The sequence below is a fragment of the Rhipicephalus sanguineus genome, chromosome 7 (genome assembly GCF_013339695.2).
Source record: "Rhipicephalus sanguineus isolate Rsan-2018 chromosome 7, BIME_Rsan_1.4, whole genome shotgun sequence".
In the NCBI taxonomy this organism is placed as follows: Eukaryota; Metazoa; Arthropoda; class Arachnida; order Ixodida; family Ixodidae; genus Rhipicephalus; species Rhipicephalus sanguineus.
Window position 1 is genome coordinate 100,696,531 of NC_051182.1, and position 15,338 is coordinate 100,711,868.

A 15,338-nucleotide genomic window follows, 5' to 3' on the forward strand; every position below is an offset into this window, starting at 1 on the left:
TTTGTAGCTTTGTGTCTGGTAATCTCTAAATTAAATCGTAAATGCTCTAGCGTATCGTACAACTAATTCTAGCGTAGTTAATTGTGACCATTTTAGCATCACTTCAAAACGCCCGCAAAAACCACAAGAAACTGGCGCCCCATGCGGGGGAGCGTCAAAGACCACATGCACGTTGACAGGGCGGTTTTCAAATTGGGGCCCCAGCACAGTAGAGATTGAAAGTATGTGGGTGCCTCGGTATGGGTTGTAGAGATTGAAAGTATGTGGGTGCCTCGGTATGGGTTAAACCTGTTAAGCGCATGTCCCCTCACGAAAACATGAGCCAGAGGGGTGCGGAACAATAGGCCTCCCTGGGTGCCAGTCCTCGTATTGTGCACCCCCCAAACCTTCTGTGACGTCCACAATACTTGCTTTACACTTGGAACATCACACGGGGCCTCTATCTACGGGGCCTCTAGGGGCCTCTATCTACGTCATACCAGGATGTGGCAAGGTGCAGCCAACTCAAGTGAGCACTCACGCTTACTTTAAAACCAAATTAAGATATCTTAAAGGCAACGTTCGTTACTAATAATCGGTCAGATGTGCCCCCGTATACAGGAAAGTCAAACAACACAAAGATCTCGAGGTTTCAATTTTGGTGTCAGGGGTCCTTTAAATTTAATGCCAAGAAAAAGAATATAAAAGTACCTTCCTTTTATAATATACAAATGGAGTTATTACAAAGTGCCCGCTGCTCCTCTGCAGCAACACACGCGTCTCGCAGCACGAAAGTCATTGTATTACATGAAAACAAGGCACAGTCGAACCGGTATTAATCGAACTTGCTAAAAAATGCAAGTTGTTGGTTTCTGATATGTCTTCCTCTATTATTGATTTCTGTTTGTACCCAATCCTGTTGTCTAAACACTTCTAAGCAACAGAACACGTATTCGTAAACTATTTCTTGGTCTTCCAATATTTCAAAATTGCTGTGCAACCTAGACCATTCACAAACGCTTTTCTTTTTTTCTAGGATGTGTAAAAATCGATAGAAAACGTACAGTGTGCCACAATATTCTACACGTATACACTATAAACATAAAGATACACTACAGTGCACTATGTGCGTATACTACAAAATAAATCTGCATATATGTACAACTAGTCTTTACAAATCACTGTGCAGGTGGCTTCCGCTGCAATGAGGGCCCGGGCGAGGGTACCAACGCCTTGCAGTTCGTGGACCACGTCACCGAGAAGTTGAACCTGGCACAGCTTTCCAATGATGCCTGGCCCTGCCGCCTGGTGTTTGCGGCTAGTAACTCCAGCGCCTTGGCCTGCCGGTTGCCCACATCTCGCAGTTGCGGCATGAGCTGGAAACCAAGAAATGTGTTGCCATTATCATCTATAAATTTTCTGCTACCGACTCTTCGCTGGAAACTTATGTTCGTGAAGAGTTTCAGTGTGTGCAACAATTTCCTCTCTGTTGAAAATCCACTGACCCAACGGCATCCATGAATGGTGCTTGGTTCACCGCACAACCAACGCACTTCGTTTGGACAGACCAAAGCGGTACCGAAATTCATTTTCGCTCATCTCATCAAACGCATCTCACATCTCTAACCACCTCTGTATGAGAAGCAACCAAACAGCCCTTTTCAGGGCTGCACAATCGTTTGCCCGGCTTTACGAGATGGCTGACACAATCTCTTTCCGAAACCCTAGCTGCTGCAGTATGCAAAACACACAGCAAGCAGGTGTAACACAGGTGCAAACATGTGCATTTGTGTATAATGGCTATGCGAAAAAGTTATATAACGAGCTTGCTTTTTGAACAGTATATTTAGCAATAGCACATTTTCAGTTTCACTTTTGAAGCAATTGACAAAATAGGGAAACATTTCAAGATGTTGAAGATTTTTGCAATGCAACTTTTTTGCTACATTTCACCATAACTGCACGGCAGGACACCTGTTTATTCCATCTGACAGTTATGCATACAACTAGCTCCTGCAACCATTTGCCAAATTTTTCTTTGCGCAGCTTTTTGTCTTTATGCCCACAGATGTCATCTCTTCACAAACATATGCCTGCACGCGTGAGCATCACCTGTGAGCATGTAACACCATCTACAGTTAATCAAAAACGTCAGTGAAACTTACGTGTTGGGGCACGGGGAAGATCCTGGGCCACATCCTCTTCAGCCACACCAGCAGCAGCTGGAGCAGGGCTCACCTGTTATAGTAAGAAGTTTCTTGATTGACACACTGAGTGCAATAAGAAGTAATATGGAGTGGAAGTGGACAATAGCAATGTTTTTTTAGAATGTTTCCAACAGCGGCATGCTATGACACACAGACTTCGGAGAGAGGGGTGGAGGGAGGCAAGCCTACTGGCTACGCACCTCACTCGACTCGAGGGTCTGAGAAATGGGTTGGAACACGTAGGGTGCTCTAATGAGCTTCGAAATATAGTTCGCGGCTGTTCTTTCGTCATCACCGCAAATGTGGCTGTTTTGCTTTCTGTTCTGAGCGGCACAACGTGTTAGCACCTCAGCCAACGCGGCGGCCGGGTGATTAACTCGATATTGTTTGAAAAAGTAAAACTGACAGCGCATAATGGCTCGAAGCAAATGAGCACACTATTTCGCAGCATACAAGTAACAATGATATTCTAAGCCAGTGCTTACCGATTCAAATCACCCGAACTCTGGGCCTCGCGTACTGTCGACCCGCGCGGTCCCTGTCAAGCACGACGCGGCCGCGTTAGCCCGTAATCTGGCCGCCTCCGGTGCCGCTGTAAAGCACAAGCGGGACGTGTAAGATGACCGACCACAATACGATTGTGCTCGCACTCACCTCTGCTGCTCTCGGAGTTTGGCAAGGCTGTGGTGTTATGCGCAGGGACTTCGTTCAAAAGCGCTACCAGCTCCTGCCACATGTCGTCCCGGTCCTCCCTTGTGAACGACGGCTCCAGCGGGCACGACAGCGTCGCGATCTTTCACAAAAGCCAGCAGAAGCTCCTTTTGACGATCAGACACCCGAGAACCAACGCAGACGTTGCGATGGGACGACATTTTGAAACTGCGTCAGCCGCTACTTTTCATTTTTTTTTTTGCGTTCGCGACACCATCTAGCGACGACGTCAAAAAAAACTAACATTATTAAATATCATCACTCAAAGCTGTTGCTGTTTGAAAAAGTGTTTGAGCTTGAGAAGCAAAAGCAATAATTTTCTGTAAAGTAATTATATTTATTAAAAGGCGAGAAACGCTTCACGGTCCTCGTGCCGACGTCACAGGATGCGCGTCTACTTCCGGAAAGCTCTCCGCTTCACGATTGGCTGTTCTCTTCCTCTCGGCGGTTCTAGGCGGGAGAGCTGCGCCTCCTCTCACTTTTGTGACGTAGGCACCGCAGAACGAACGCGAACGAACAGAGATCTCCGATCGCCCCCTGGGTCTCCGCTACAGCCGAGGCGGCTCCAACGCGCGGGGCGTTCGCATCTCGAGAAGCGCATGCGCAGTAAAGCGAAGAAACGCGCCGCGCTACCTGTCGGGAACCGACGAAACAACCCGCGAGGCGGGTTTCTGTACATGCGAGTCTGGCGCGTCTGGCACGAAATGCAGCAGGATCTTGTCGGAGCCGAGCGACGCACGAGCGCGCCAGCAGCCGTCGGCCGCGTCGGCGGTCAGCCGACGCCGGACTGTAGAGGGCTGTTTTAGGGGCGAAGCTCCTTAAGGCGGCACCCGTTCGTCCCTCGTAGTAGTCGTAGTGCGTAACCAGTCTTACGCTTTGACCTCCAAGATGGTGCCGGTGGGAGATTTTTCCTGTGCGTTGTTGAACAATAAAAAATTCGCAGCGTGCGCGTTAACTAAAAGCCGAATTCTTCTGTCTCTCATTCCCCATTAGCAGCCATTGGCATGTTCCAGTAGGAAACGTTAGTAGAAGTAGAAGTGTAAGTGTTAGCTAAAAGCCGACTTATGCTGTCTCTCATTCCCATTAGCAGCCATTGTTTACCTCCAAGGTAGTGCCTGGTGAGATTTCTCCTGTGCGTGATTAAACAATAAAAATTTTGTTCAAAACGCCGTTGATTGATGAAATAAACCAACGAAAGACGCCAGATGTTTTGTAAAAGCGAAACGAAAGAACGCCAGATGTTTCTAAAGCAAAACGAAAAGACGCCAGCTGCTTAACGAAAGACGCAAGATGTTTTCTAAAGCAATGGTTTTCTAAACAATGAAAATTCACAGCGTACATGTAAAATTAAAGTGAGCTGCAAGTCGTCATAACTCATCGAACCTTTAGTATAAACGCGCCCGATCTCACGTCGGTGATGATGTACTGGGCAGAATTCACGGAAGATTCACGGTTTACCGATGAACCTCCGCAGCTTCGCCCACTCATCATCATTCACTCCGTGGAGGAGGAGGAGGAGGAATAAACTTTATTAAGGGAAACCAGCAGGTTTAAGTGGCCGGGCCTAGGCCTCCCATGAGGGGACGTCAAGGGCTTGCCTCAACGCCGCCTCACGGGCGTGCTGGGTCGCCCAGGTTTGTTCGTCAAGAGCGGAGCTCCGCAGAGCCTCGCGGAGCCTCGACGAAAGGGTCGTGGTGTTAGTGTGTGTGTACTGTGCCGGGCACTCCCACAGCATATGCGAAAGCGTCGCCGGGTGAGTGCCACAGCACCGGCAGTATGCTGTGATTTTTTTTTTCCTGACGTAACGTCGCCGTGACACGCGCACGCGCGCGTCGCCGTTACGCTGGAGTATAACAGAGCCTTCAGAGCCTTTAGATGGCGCACCGTTCGACGGACCGACGACCGAACATTTTCTGGCCGCTTAGGCGCGCACAGTGTCAACACCTGAATATTTTAAGTGCGAATGCACTTTATAAGCGACCCTGAATCCGCCGTCCCATAGCAACGGCGCGAGGAGCGGAGAGGAGCGTCTGTAGCAACGGCGCAGCGACGTCACGCCCCACGTGACTGCGCGCGCTCCGCCCTCCGCTCCGTGGCTGCGCGCGCCCCGCGTATTGCCTGTGGTGATGAAGGCCGGCGGCGAGACGCCGAACGAAAGCGCGCGAAGCGAGCCGAGCACACCGAAGCCGATCTGGCGCGGGGACGCGCGATGCGTGAGCGAGCGCGGGCCCTCGAATTCGATCGGCCGGACGCGCGCTTTAAGCGAGACTTCCTGGACCGCAGCTTCGGATATAGCTGCGCGGTGTGCGATCGACTGTGGTTCGACAACAACCTGAGCCCCCTCTCGGGCGTGCGCAACGCCGCCAACAAGTTGAACGCGTTGCGGGTTCTTTGGAACGAGTTCGGAAGACAGATCATCATCATCAGTAAAAGTGCTTTGCACTTAAAAACGGCCAGACCTCCGTGGGTCGGCTGGCGCGTGCTCTCTCGCTGCCGTCTCCTTCGCTCGGCTCTGCAGTTTAGTCGCGCGCGCCCCCTCATAGCATCACCCCGTGCTTCGCACTTCCTCATACTCCCCTTCGGGGAAATGCGGGTTTTTTAGGCAGCGTCTCGTGCGCCGCGCGGTGCAGGAGCCGATCCCACACATAACTGGCTCCTGCACCGCACGGAAGTGACGTCACCTCTTTAAAGTAAACTTAAAACAACTCAAGTGGACAGATTATTACTTTGTAATGTGTTAAACCTGCAGAAATATTAAACAAAACGTGTTTGACGACCTATTTAATGTATATTTGCTAATGACATATCGCAAACACCTTAAATCCAGGGGGCGCTGCGAAAGGTAACAGCAGGCGAACATCGATGTGCGGCAGAGTTTCATGATCTGCGGATTGTTGCGTTGCTGTTGGAAGTACTGCATTTTCTAGTTCGCGATGTAACAACGTGGGTGTGTTCAGATAAGAACGTCGGTGCATGTCCGTCGACCCCCTGTAATTTCGCCGAAAAAAATATATTCCGTTGTCCGCATCCCCGAGACCACAAAACCACTTTTAGTCTCGCGAAAAAAAATTTCACCTTCCTTAAAAAAATTTAGAAGCCTCCACTGAGCCGCAACCGCCTTTTTCGAATTTCGCGGAAATGGGATTTCGATGAGACGCCACAAAAAAACTATTGCAGCTGTAGGTCTGACAAATTTTCTCTACATACTACGGATAGTTTAAATGGACGAAACATTATTACTTTGCAGTTTTGATGCTGTTCTTTTAAGAAAAATATTCGCAAAATCGGCACAATGTTCAATAATGCTCAAATTTAAGATTTTGTTTCTCCGCGCGTATAAGCACCAGACTTCCCAAAATTTTTGAGAACATTGCCATATGTTAGCTTAACAAATGTGCTGAACGAAATCGCTGAGAGTGACTTGAAACGTTAACCATAAATGTTCAATAGAGCACAAGTCTCTAAAAATGCAATACTTCGAAGGTCATTTAAAAAAAACACCATCTGCGATTTTCTTTAAACTCTTCATAACTAAAGCCAAGCACGTGTTCTAACTTAATCTGTAAAAACATGTTGCATTATTTTTGTGAGGTAGGAGTTATGAAGCACGAAAAGTGGCCAAATTCACGTAAACTGAGTAAGCACAATATTGAGCGAGCATGGAGCAATAATTTCCATTATCATTATTTTTAGGTCGTGAATGTGTTTTGTGGATTGACGGATTGACAGAAAAAGAAGAGGAACAGTTGGTTCTGAAGAGCAAATTATTACTACATTTTACGCAAATCACAAAATCTTCTACATGGGTCCCAGCCACTGAGCATGCCGCGATGCTGAGTCGCACGCTTCGCAGGAATCGCTTTCAAAATCTTTCGCGCATGCGAGCCTGCGTACGGCTCACAAAGGAGGTGGCTGGCGAGGATCCATGGCTGGATGTTTATCGCTTCCCATGGCACGTCGGTAATGTGATAACGGAGACGGTGCGTGGCGGCACAAGCGGCGCTTGACGCGCGTCCACTGCCACATGTGGCAGTGGACGCGCATCAGCCGAGAGCGCAACGAATTGCTTGTTGCAAGAACAGCCGAATGTCCAAAGAAGAAAGTGCCGGATTAGGCGCTGCTTTTCAGCGCATGAAACAAGAATAACTCCACAGCGGAGCTTCTTCAGCTAAAAATGCTTCTCTACAAAATGAAAAACGTTCATTACGAAATCAGGTTAATTTTATTGAGTGACAACCATGCCTCGTGTAAAGAAGCAGGAAGCATCGTTCCGAAGAACGCAGTGATACAGGCGTAACAAAGAAGATATGACACTGAACGTCACCAACAATAATGCACATGCTAAGTGTTTTTAAAAAGTGTTGTGAACTCTTGTGGGTGGTACTCGCATGACCGCGGCTTTCCACGACGGTCACCCTGGGTGCCACTAACACTTAGCGCAAGGCGCCCCCCTTGCCGCATGTAATCAAGATCACAAGGTTGCTTCACCAGGAGCAAAAAACACAACTGCTTCAGGGACGTGAGTGACTGTCTAACTTGTATGATTATGACTTGTCACTCTGACGCCCTGTGTATACATCAGGGGTAAATAAACTGTTCCTTCCGAGAGCACGACTCGACTACATTTCTAGAAATCTTGCGGTTAGTCCTTACGTATGGACCAAAACATCGACGCGTGCACGCACGCACATGAACAAATTTGCACTTTAAGGCGACTCATTGGTTTTCTCTGTCAAGCTCTTGTCCCTCGAGCACAACAGAACACATTGAGGACCTAAAAATAATGATAACAGACACAATTGCTCCATGCTCGCTTATCTTGTGGTTACTCTGTTTACGTTAATTTAGCCACTTTTCGTGCTTCATAACTCCTACCTCGCAAAAATAATGCAACATGTTTTTACAGATTAAGTTAGAACACGTGCTTGGCTTTAGTTATGAAGAGTTTATGTGTTTTATGTTCTTTCTTTTTTGTTAAGGAGCGCGCGAGCGCGGTCGGGCTCCAGAAGCGCCGCTTGTGCCGCCACGCACCGTCTGCGTTATCACATTACCGACGTGCCGTGGGAAGCGATAAACATCCAGCCGTGGATCCTCTCCAGCCACCTCCTTTGTGAGCCGTACGCAGGCTCGCATGCGCGAAAGATTTTGAAAGCGATTCCTGAGAAGCGTGTGACTCAGCATCGCGGCATGCTCAATAGCTGGGACCCGTGTAGAAGTTTTTGTGATTTGCGTAAAATATAGTAATAATTTGCTCTTCAGAACCAACTGTTCCTCTTTTTTTCTGTCAATCCGTCAATCCACAAAACACATTCACGACCTAAAAATAATGATAATGGAAATTATTGCTCCATGCTCGCTCAATGTTGTGCTTACTCAGTTTACGTGAATTTGGCCACTTTTCGTGCTTCATAACTCCTACCTCACAAAAATAATGCAACATGTTTTTACAGATTAAGTTAGAACACGTGCTTGGCTTTAGTTATGAAGAGTTTAAAGAAAATCGAAGATGGTGTTTTTTTTTTAATGACCTTCGAAATATTGCATTTTTAGAGACTTGTGCTCCGTTGAACATTTCTGGTTAACGTTTCAAGTCACTCTCAGCTATTTCGTTCGGCGCATTTGTTAAGCTAACATATGGCAATGTTCTCAAAAATTTTGGGAAGTCTGGCGCTTATACGCGCGGAGAAAAAAAAATCTTAAATTTGAGCATTATTGAACATTGTGCCGATTTTGGGAATATTTTTCTTAAAAGAACAGCATCAAAACTGCAAGGTAATAATGTTTCGTCCGCTTAAACTATCCGTAGTATGTAGAGAAAATTTGTCAGACCTACAGCTGCAATAGTTTTTTTGTGGCATGTCATCGAAATGCCATTTCCGCGAAATTCGAAAAAGGCGGTTGCGGCTCAGTGGAGACTTCTAATTTTTTTTAAGGAAGGTGAAATTTTTTTTCGCGAGAATAAAAGTTGTTTTGTGGTCTTCGGGACGCGGACAACGAAATATATTTTTTTCGGCGAAATTACGGGGGGTCGACGGACATGCACCGACGTTCTTATCTGAACACACCCACGTGGTGTTCTCGAGGGTGAAAGTGTCCTTGCAACCGTGTACCTCATCTTGCTTGTCGCGAAGGGTAAGGTTGACGATGAAATAAATGTTGTTGCACAGTTCGTGTGAACGTCCGGACGCACAAGAAATCCCAGTGTGGCTGCGAAGTGTTTTTACTAAGCCTGTGATCTACGATGGCCAATGCTCCTGCACTGCAGGTTTTTCGCAAAGTGGGAACACGTAGCGGCCGTTCATCCGTTGCAAGGTAAATCATGCTGTGCTGTCACCGGCCGTGTTATTCAGCGAGGCAGACAAACTCTGCGGCACTGTTTTGTACGTAGGTGGGCTAACGCAGTCGGCTATTACCATCGGGCGTCGTTTATCAAGTGCTGATCGCCTAGAGTACAGTATAGCCTAGAGCATCACGGCGACACTTCAGTATTTTGAAGCGACTTAGTCTGCCGATTACTTCGTGAGGAGGTGACGGTACCAACGGTACACTGAGCGACATAAGATTTCGTGTTGCATATTCGGCGCGGCTACAAGAGGCGAAGATAAACAGTGACTGCTAGCTGCTAGAAAAATGATGACAGGAAACTTGTCCATCATTATTTGTTATGGTTATCATCTACCAGTCATGTCTTGTACTCGGGACACACACGCAATGCGATAGCGCCAGCCGGAGCAATATTCTAGCGCTACAGTGACGCCGGCTGAAAGCACAGATTTGCCCAGCGATATTCAGAGCATGCTGAAGTTCGACTGTGCCGAAAGCCACGCTTTACGCAGTTCGCGTTTCTTTTCATCGCGATATAGTGTCACCACGAGCCGTTCGCGAAATATAGGCGCCCAGTGACTCAGTTCTAGACCACCTCCTGTCATCTGAGCCTTCATAAGAAGCAACATTCCTGACGCGGATGCCGGAGAAACGGATGCAGCCAGCTGCATCTGATCATCAAACATCCAATATCAAAGGGCCTGTAGACAGGACTACCAGCAGCGCAGCAGCAGCAAGTCCGGCTGACGGGAGGCCGATGGGGAGGCATACTCGCTTGCCGACTCGGCGAATTCACGGCATATTCAAACGGCGCACCTAACCGGAAAACGCATGACGTCACTTCCGTGCGGTGCAGGAGTCGTTTCTGTGTGGGGGCGGCTCGTGCACCGCGCGGCGCAACAGTCTCTGCCATATTTTTACACCGTGCACTCGTACAAAGCAGGTCTGCATGTCTGTAAGGTCGCGCATGCTCCTAGGCACACCACGTCAGAGCCCGCAACTGCCGCAAGGTGTCGCCCCGCAGAGCGCGTCAGGGACAACAATGGAAAGCTGAACACGTCCGCGAAAGAAATAAGTAAGAGACGGTTAGAGTATTGGTGGCAGAAAAGTAGAGATAAAGGACAAAAATAAATAATGGGGGGAAAAATAAGGTCATTCTGCCTTAAGAGGCAGAGAGATAGACCGTGAATTTATATTTTTTTGGTACAATAACATAGATTTAATCAATGTAGATAAGGTATTAGGCCAACATGAAACAAGGAAGCTTTTTTTTTTTTTTCGAGCCTGGAGGCAGACATGTCACCGCCCCGTTAGAAAGGGAACGCTCATAGCATCCATCCATCCATCCATCCATCCGGCTGCTCGCGCGTTATACACAGACGTGGCCGCGGCTGTACATCGGTCAGACTGGCCGTTTCGTTAAAATTAGGCTGTCTGAACGCAAAAGGTCACTAAAAAATAATGCGTATTCTCATATTAGACGGCGTTGCTTGGAATGTGGTTGCAAGCCGCTATTCTCCGAAACGGAAATACATTCCAATCACAAGGATCAGCTGACCAGGGAAGTGATCGAGGCCTTCCATATCACAAAAAGAAAAGATGATTGCATCAGCCAAGCATCCGTAGTTCTGAGCGATAGCGAAGTGTCTTTTTTGGAAAATCATCGGTAACCGTTGTAACTTGAAAGTCATGCTCACACGTGGTACACCTGCATGTATGTATATTAACTATGTTTTCTTCGAAATAAACTAGTTGCGAGAGCAGCGGTCGTCCTGTCTTTATTCGTTCCTTGTCGTGCCTTGTCTAACTACGCTGGTTCGCACGTAAGCACGAAAGTCACTTCGCACACTGCAGCGGCCACTTTTGCGCTTCGTCTGTGTTGTCCAAGTTTTTTCGTCCTCAACTTTGCAGTGCTAAAAAAATTTTCTACAGTATGTTCCAACTAGCCCCCACCCAAGCTCTTCTGAGCGCGCTGCTCACAAAAAAATAAGTTACAACTGTGACAGTTCGCGCTCATCCTCTGTATATGCGTTCCGTGTGTCCTTTTTGCTTGAGCAGCGCGTTGCAAGTTTCGAGCTGCTTGCCGTTCTTCACGTGATATTACAATTTCTTGCTATAGCTTTCAGTCCTTCGCCTTTGGGGTGAAAGAATGTCCAACAAACGCTCAGCTACGTCTGTGAAGACATGTTTCACTTTCGTGTTATACCGATTCCTATGACAGAGGGATCAGCCATGTTTCTTTTTCAGTAGAGGTTTTTCTAGCGACTTTACCACTCCGTTACCTAAACGAAAGCAATCGGTCTCGTAAGTAACTCATCCACAGCGAGAGGATAACGGGCTCTAACGCTGGCATATTCACGTGTCCTGTTGTGAACTTAGCTACAGCTTCACGTCGCGAACGTCGCCTTCTGTCAATGTTGGCAATAACTGGTAATTTCTTGACCCAGCAGGACAATAGGAGTGATCAGCTGTGCGACTGGCTTGGCATAGGCTGCATGACTGATTATTAACCTTACATATGTCACCGCTTATTAACATTTACACTATTCATTTGCCTGTTGCACGTACACGGAAGCTATGCCTGCGTCCAAAAAAAATGTACAAGATTTCAGGCGGACGCGTAGGCTGACATCTACACCATGCACTATGACTTTGCAACAACCAAGGCGGAGAGGGATGAAGCAGCTCACCATATGTGTGGCAGAAGAGGAACGTTTTTGAAGAGCTTGGATACAGGCCTGCTCTGGTGGGCAGCAGAGAATCCCGCCGCATCGAAACGGCTGAACTTCGGAGATTTGTAGAAAGTGGGGCGTAACCATGCGAAGCTCAATCTCGACGGCGTTGCGGTTCTTCATGCGAATGACTGGACCATTCGTCGGCACCAAAGCTACTGCAGTGCTACTGATTTCACTGCGCAGAAAGAGCTCCAAAGGTGCACATTCAACGGGAAAAGGTTAGCACTAGTGACCGGTTGCCGGAGCCGCAAAATCTCGACACGCGGCGCTGTTGCTGGCGAGCACGCCGATAGCGAGATTGCCAAGCACATTCCATTTTCCAAAGCAGGGGTGGCAGGCCGGCCGGCGGAAAGCAGCCCATCTTGCTCTTGACCCATCCGAAATCCCATATCTTAAAAAAAGGCTTGTTCATTGCTTATCGGCAGATGCGGCTATGCACATGATTTTGTTTTATATCTGTTTACTGGAGTTGCGAGCAACCGTATCTTTACCGCAGACGGCTCGAAAAAGTTGTATTTTGGAGTTCTTTCCGCCGGCCTCCCCTGCTTTGGAAAGTGGAATGTGTTTGGCACTCTCGATATCGGCAAGCTCGGGAAAAGCAGTGCCGCCTCTCGCAATCTTGGCGCTCCGGCAACAAGTCACTTGTGTCAATCTTTTTTGCGTTGAGACAGTACATCCTGAGAGGAAATAAAAGCCGACCAGAGGGAAGCCTTCAGGCCCGGAGATAGGACACGCATCCAGGAAAGGAAGAAGCTACATTCAAATGTGCAAATTAACTCAAAACGGGAAATAAAAAAAAGAAAGAATAGTAACCGCCGTCTAGAAAGCCGAAAAACACCTAAAAAGATTTCACCAAAGCTAGGAGACACGATGACAGCTAGCAGGCAGGCTTAACGATCGAACCCTGCCGCAAAGGAAGCAGTTGTTGTGCAGTATGGGCAGCGTTTTCGTCTTGGCATTTAACAAGAACCTCCAGAAAATTCATCAACTCTTCCTCTCAGCAGGTCTTATACATGTTTTCTTTCTGCACCCGTTAGGATCACTTCTTGTTCTTCTACAAGGGATTGACCGATGTCTATTAATATTTCCGTTGCCTTCCATTTAAAATATACTGTCTTCGTATAAATGAAGTACATGACACTATTGTGTGAAACACGAAAAAAATAACGCCAGGAGGCTGAGCGAAGTACGAAAGTCGGCCTCTGACTCTTTCCATTCGTGTTTTGCCTTTCACTATCATGCCCTTCAGTAAGTACCGATTCGCCCAGAAAAAATGTAGTTCTGTAGCGAAAACACGATAGCAAGACGACTAGGTTACAAATGAAAGATATTTGTTATGGTTTTGTTGGTTGTTTTGGTCACAATTGTTGACGCAGTTCTGTTTTAATGGCTCCTGCTCTGTTTGAATAAAACCGATGCTGGATTTTGCCGATTTCTCACTCAAAACTGCTTTTTGTGTCCACGTCACATAAGGAATGACCACAGTCTGATTACCAATAGTTTAAAAGTAAAAGACAATCAAGCACGATTTACATTCTTGTGAAATTGCGCCCAGTTTCGGCATCTGGATTTCGCCATATGGCGTCTAGTTGGAACGGCCCAACTTGTAAATAATTGTTACCGATCGAATTATCCTCAAAACATAGTTCCCTGCTACCAAGGCAGTTGGCGGGGTTTATACAAGGCGAAACGAAGCAGAACGCATGAAGCATTTTAGCGACGGTAAATAACTTTCCATGTAGATAAACATGAAATTTGGCCGCCCCTTTGACAATTGCATTCGGATAAAAAAACGCTAGTGGATGGCGTTTCAATCCTATTGTCCGTGTCCTCTCTGGTGTTAGAATGAAATATTATTACGTCAATGATCACTAGGGTCAGTGCAGACTCCCATATTGCAGAAGGCCCGAAGTGCGCCAGAATGCATCGAATTGTCACCAGAAGGATAAACTTCGATAAGACGAATATTTGTTAAGGATTGCTTAAAAAGACATCTCGTTTTGGACCTCTGTTAAAAAGCAGCGCGACTTCGGGAACGTTGTGCAGAAAGCCAAGTACGAGTGAAAGCCCAGAAACTCGAAACGACCTTAGTAGATGTCAGCACGGCGACATTTTGTATGGTCCAAACGTTGTGCATGTGTAGGTGAATACCTGATGAGTAAACAATATCACTGATATTATTTACGCGAGAGTGCTAAAAAGCCCGTGTCGCAGAAAAAAACGGTGCCTTTGACGGCGTTACCTGCCTCAGTGAGAAGCGATATTTATAACTCAGTGCACCCTATGCATTCGACTAAAATGACTCGAGCGCGGATGCCGTCGGGTGTGGCTACTTTACCGCGCTCTTTCTACTGACGTCCTGAATTAATTACCTAACACTAATGTCATTTCTTACTAATGCACATTTACTAATACATTATGTAATCACATAAATGATTTCAATAACACCACATAATTAGCTTCCAGTAACAAATCATTCAATCAGTTTGCTTCGATTATCCTAATATTAATGCACAATCCTTCTTCCACTTGCTTTTGCACGGCTTTCGCTCCCCTCGACGCAGCCGGCGTCGCTCCAGGGGAGCTATTCATGACGTCCGCTGAGCCGAGGCATCGATCTCTCTCATCCTTAGCGCGGTCACATGATATTAGTGATCTAACCCTTCAAAGAGCGTTGTCTAGTGATTGTGCCATTTCACACTTCCTAGTCACACGAACGCCGCAACGATGAGGCTCCTGCGACTCGAATAATAAAAATATAAATATCTGGGGTTTTACGTCTCAAAACCACGATATGATTATGAGAGACGCCGTAGTGGAGGGCCCCGGAAATTTAGACCATCTGGTGTTCTTTAACGTGCACCTAAATCTACGTACACGGGACTCTACCATTTCGCCTCCATCGAAATGCGACCGCCGCGGTCGGGATCGAACCCGCGACCTTCGGGTCAGCAGCCGAGCACCGTAACCGCTATACCACCGCTGCGGACCCTGCGACTCGAAGCAAGCTTGATAGGTATTCTGAGTTTTGAGCGAATCTTTCACAAATCACAAATTTCGCCGTCGTGCGCGAAAAGTCCGCAGCCAGAAAGGGTACGGGAATTTGACCATGGAATGTACACCGGTCATATTTGTGTGCTTTTAGGCGCCGTTTTCCTATAATTGGCGCTCTCTTGATTGTTGGTCTCTTCGCGACCAGCCGTTTCTGAAATGGCAATCTGGGCCCGTTTTCGTAAAAATATAATTCAGCCAGTCATTATGTGGGATATAATATTAGAGAAGCCAACTGGCCGATGCGTAAACGCACTAGCCAAAGAGGCGTTTTGTAAATTAGGCAATTGATCTTTTATGAAACTGATTTGTCATTGCATGATGCCACATT

The 15,338-nt window shown here is 47.2% G+C and overlaps 1 long non-coding RNA gene across 1 annotated transcript; it reads right to left on the minus strand.

Moving 5' to 3' along the window:
• Positions 1-2,132: 2,132 nt before the first annotated feature.
• Positions 2,133-2,878, minus strand: LOC125759209 (uncharacterized). The gene is made up of 3 exons (XR_007416742.1): positions 2,841-2,878; positions 2,672-2,778; positions 2,133-2,217 (listed from the first exon to the last, which is right to left on the minus strand). It is a non-coding gene; the product is annotated as an uncharacterized LOC125759209 (long non-coding RNA).
• Positions 2,879-15,338: the final 12,460 nt, after the last annotated feature.